General features: G+C 57.6%; 1 protein-coding gene across 5 annotated transcripts in view; it reads left to right on the plus strand.

Annotated features, from left to right (window-relative positions):
- The window catches only part of LOC113213681 (furin-like protease 1), a 139,077-nt gene that overhangs the window by 15,466 nt on the left and 118,662 nt on the right, over positions 1-4,949 (plus strand). The gene's annotated exons all lie outside the window — the stretch shown is intronic.

Here is a 4,949-nt window from a genome sequence, read left to right on the forward strand (position 1 = left end):
GTAATGAAATTGTAATGAAAATAGCTTCATATAAGTGTGTCCTCGGCGATCTGCTCGCCCAGGCTGTCATCCTTTTCCATCCCCCTCCCCTTGCCAAATCCCTCCTCACATCCTCCCCCTCCCCCCTCGAATCCCTCACCACATCCCCCACTCCCTCTTACCCCTCAGCCCCCCGGGTGCCTCAGGGCCCCCGCACGGTCGCGAACGCTTGCGCCGGGCACATGTCCTGGAGGGATTTGGTTTGCAATGCAAATGCTATCCGCGATCCTTCCCCTCCCCCCTCTCCCCTCTCCCTCCGCCCCCCGTGCCCTCCTCTTGCGCGCACTCCTCCCGTCCCCGCTCGGAGGCGGGAGCAGCAGGAGGGGGACCTATACCTATACACCGGGCGGGGTCTACCAGTGGTGCGACGCCTACTCGCGGGCGTCCTCTGGCGCCTGCTGTACAGCGCGGAAGCTCGGTCCGGTCAGCCCATCTGCGACGCGGAAGCCTGCAGCGTGTCCTGCGAAAGCAAATAATGCACAACTGGATCTAAAACAATAATCCTTGCAGAGTACCCGTGTCCGAGACCGCCCTCCCCCTCTCCTCGGGTGGCTGCCGATTGCCGAAGCTTGCCCGGCTCCGGCCGGAAGTTAAACGCTGATGATGAAAATTGGTGCATCCGGGTTCGAGGAAGCAGCGGGGCGAGGCGAGCGGTACGGCACCTGCAGGGAGACGCTGCAGCAGCAGGGGACGCGGACGGGTAGGCATCAACAGGTGCCGGATACCCGGGGATGGGCCCTGGCGAGGCCCCCGCCGTCCCCAGGGTGACCTCCGGGGACGCTCTCCCATGGCGTGAGCCTTCAGGTGTTTGCCAAACCGATGACCGCGCGCGCACGTCCCTTTTTAGGTCTCGTTGGTCTCGTCCCTTTTCCCCTTTTCCCTCCTTTTTGCCGATATCCTTTTCAGCGGCTTGCGCCCCGCTTGCGCCCCCTCCCCCCCTTCTCTATTAGCATTGAGTGGCCGTGAGGGGAAAGGGGGGGGGGGTGATCCGCTATCACCTCACGCTGGCTGCCCGTCGCGTCGCAAAGGGGACGCTCCGCTCGGGCGCATTGTCATGCAGATCCTAATGGATATCGCAAAGCGACGCCAAGCGACCGTCGTCGTCGCCCTCTCCTCTCCAGTTTGCTTTCTTTTATTTTTGCGATCGCCCTTCCTCGCCGCCCGCCCCGCCCCTCCCCGCTCCTCGCCCGGCCCGTATGTGGCTGTGGCGGTTGTGGCGGCGGGGAGGACGACGACGCCTTTTGTTTCTGGGAACGGAACGCGGAATGGTGTTTGCTCTGCGGGCTCCGTCTCCTGCGCTGGTTCTGGTCCCCGCGGCGGCTGCTGTAGGTCACCGAGGTGGTGTGTCGCCTGGTCTGTGCCTCTGCTGGGTCGGGGCGTATCGCACGCGCGATTCCTTGGGTGATTCGGACGAGTTATGCACGACCCTCACCCCAGCCCCCCCCCCTCTGCCGCCCCTGGTGATCCACCCCGCGTACGCGGCTTTATGGACCGCGAGGCGGGGTGGGGGGGGGGGGGGGCTTCAATGCACAATTCAAAACACTGCACCACACCCCGTAGTTTTCTTCCATCTGGTGGGGGAGAAATCTAGAAATCTGTCATATCTTGAGTGCTCTCTGGTCTGGGGCGTGCAGACTCGTGCTACTCGTATCGTCGTTTTGCCCCGGTAACGTAAACGAATTATTCACAATTCAGCCCCGTTGCATCATAGTAGGCTCCCGCTCTAGACTGGGGTCGCAAAGCATTGGCCACCACGACGCTTCTTACACTTAAGTTCGTATCACCCCTGATTTTTGAATGAAAACAATAATCAAACTCCATATTTTGCTGCAAGTGTTGGATATACGTTTTTAATCCGTTATTCCCGCTTAGGTATGTAATAGTGTAATATTAGGACATCTCTGCCGCTATCAGCACTATTATAAATTGCTCAATTTTAAATGTTGTTTGCCTGGTTGTTGTTTGCATAGTGGCAACTTAATGGGGGGGGGGGCAAAGGTTTTCATGGCATGTTTCTAACGACAACTAACTGCACTGGCAAATAAATTATCACAATTTCTCACGTCCGATTTCCAAATATATACGTACTTTCCCAGCAAACAAGGGGGCCGTTGATTGTATGCCCCTGGCAAACGTTCGATTTGGAGCGGTGCAGCCAGCGGGTTTGGTGAATGGGCTCCCACGAGCGCACCCGCAGCGGGGAATGGAGCGGAAGCGGCGTCCTCTCATTTCCATCTCAGACCGCATTGCCCGGCTGGCCTCGGCCTGGCCACTGCTGTTCTGCCTCAAGTTAGCCTCTTTTGTGGGGGCAAAATAAAAATGTGTACCTCTGCTCCTCTTGTTTCCCGGAGATTGACCCCCCCGCAGCCTCTGCTGGTACGGCCAGACCGCTGTCTCTGTCCAGTCTGGGGGACGGGCTACCTTCGTGTACCTTACGCTGCACGCCCCCGCCGCCTTTCCAATCTCCATTTCTAATTTAATTTCCAGTGTATGGCCGGTCGGGAGCGCTTTTGCTCCAGCAGGGCAGCAGGGGCAGGGCCGGCTACATCGTGGCGGGGGCGGGGCGTGGCGCTGGCGAGGTCAACGTCATACCCGGCGCTGAGCGCTCGCCACGCCTCTTGCACCGCCACCTGGCTGGACGCTGTTGAGATTGCGCGACCTTTTGCCGGTGCCGGTGCCGGGTGCCGGGTCGGGGCGAGGTCGGCCGAGGTCGTCAAACCCAGCCGAGCACACGCGCCGATACCTTGTCGTCGATTGGTTTTTATTTGGTTGCTGCTTCTATTTTTATATATCTCCTTTATTTTCTTCCCGTTTTTGTTGCCGTCTCTAGTTTGATTGTATCCTGCTGCCCCGCCCGTGTAAGCGCTCACCCGTCAACCCGTGTCATGTCTCGTTCTCTGTCCTTGCGAAAGAGAAAGACAGAGATCCTTTCAAAAGTTCATGACGGTGCGCGACCTAGTTCACTAAGAACAAGGTGTCGCGATATACCTATTGAGTTACCGGTTCGGATTAGGTTAGAGTCAGCCACAATAGACTTGAAAAGAATATCACTCTGACTTGTGTGAAGAGTTTCGCTTCACAGACTGCAGAGTAGGCGTACCTTTTGATTATACGAGTGTGCCGACCCCTGCAGCTCCTGAATCCCGCCTATCGATCAATTGGTTTGGTATCCATAACTTCACGGACTGCTAAAGCCCGTTTCCCTGCTGCTCTCATGTGCTTGGAGTTCCTCGACACTGGAGCTGCTCTCTTCGGAGAGCGACGTACGCCAGACGCCCCGTACGTTGCCCCGCGGCTGCAGAATGCTGACTTTGTTTCCGATCCGTCTCACGCATCGCGCTGTGGCGCCCGAGGCCGCGGGGCGTGGCGGGGCGGGGCGGGGCGGGGCGTGGCGGGGCACGCCCCGTGGCGTGCAGCCACCTGGACGGGACCTGGCAGGCGTACTAGCTGGTGTGCAGCATCAGGAGAGCATCACAGCCTCGTCAGCGGAGCAGAGCAGCTGTAGCCCACCAGGGGCCAGGTGGGGCGGGGACGCAGTTACGCCAGCCCCCGTGGGAATCTGTCTAATGCCACCTGTTTGGAGTAGCGAGCCCCGCTCCTCTTGCCCCGCGTGTCCCCTCTTTCTACTCTCCCCGCGGGCCGAGGCAAAAAGCTTGCGACCTACCCCCGCATGAAATGAGCCCGGCCACGCACACCGGGCTGCGGCGCTGCGGCGGCGGGCGCTGCAACGACTTGATTGTGTCGAGGACCTGGTCTCTCTGGTCTGGTTGTGTGCCTCGGTCCTCGGTCGCGTCTCCCTCGTTCCTCTTTTGTTTTGCCCGCTTATTTCTCTCTCCTTTCCCTTCCTTTGCAACTCTTTCCCCGTCGGCCTCTCTCTCTCTCTCTCTCTCTCTACTGCACGCGTTATTGTCTGCTCGGCCTATACACATACACCTGGCCCAGTTAGCGCGGGAATGGAGGGCGCCTCTTTGATTTGGACCCCTCCTCCCCCCTTTTCCCCGTTTCAGCGGTGGTGCGGCCGTTGTGCGGCTTTCTGCAGCCTGCCCCGGGCCTGTGCCCGTGCAAGCACTGTCCTTTGCCGTCCGCACGCCCGATGCGGTCCACATTGAAGCGGAATGGACTGGACATGGGCATCGAGGGGTTCTAAAAAGAGACGACTTTGGTGATACTGTCCATGGGGCGATCAGAGCTGAGCGCAAGCTGGGCCATTCAAAACGGGACGGGCGTAGAGAGTTGCTGCTTATTGCGGGGTGAAGGCTTGGAAATCGAGCGGATTTGTCACAGCCTCAATAATTTTACAGCTGGGGAATCAAAACAGGGCATTATACCACAGCAGACTAATTAGCATTAGCTCTTATCAAGCTTAACGAGTTGGTTTTTTGAATTGTTTCATGGTATCAGTGACCAATTTGCTGTAATAATACCGTGTGGTGGCTGAAGAAACTTTAGGGTTACAAGATTGCAAAAATTGTTAATTGCACGTAGAAGATTTTGACTTTTCCACATAACACGCCTGTTTGGCATATCGTACTATTTTCACCATACATGTTGTTAAAACGCATGGATTTTGGAACCCGGTTTTAGACAGATAGCCGGACATAAACTGGTTTTACGTTTTCATTAGAAGAACAGAAGAGATGAACTTTACCTACGCGCCGTGTCGTGTGCGCGCTCGCGTCCTTGCGTCAAAGTCAAGTTCACTTGATTACACTGTTGCGGGGGGAGGGTGTTCCCACGGGATGGGCACGCTCGCGTGGACGCCGGGATCTACCGGGATGGCCCGCCCTGAGTAGCAGTGTGGAGCAAAGAGGCGGAGGGAGAGGCCATTCAAACGCTAGCAGGGGGCTTAAAACTTATCCGAGGCCAGCGGTACCGGCTCAGCTTTTGGATGGACTACACCTGATCTGTCA

This window comes from Frankliniella occidentalis, unplaced genomic scaffold (assembly GCF_000697945.3).
Source record: "Frankliniella occidentalis isolate FOCC.00 unplaced genomic scaffold, Focc_3.1 Scaffold2, whole genome shotgun sequence".
Classification (NCBI taxonomy): domain Eukaryota; kingdom Metazoa; phylum Arthropoda; class Insecta; order Thysanoptera; family Thripidae; genus Frankliniella; species Frankliniella occidentalis.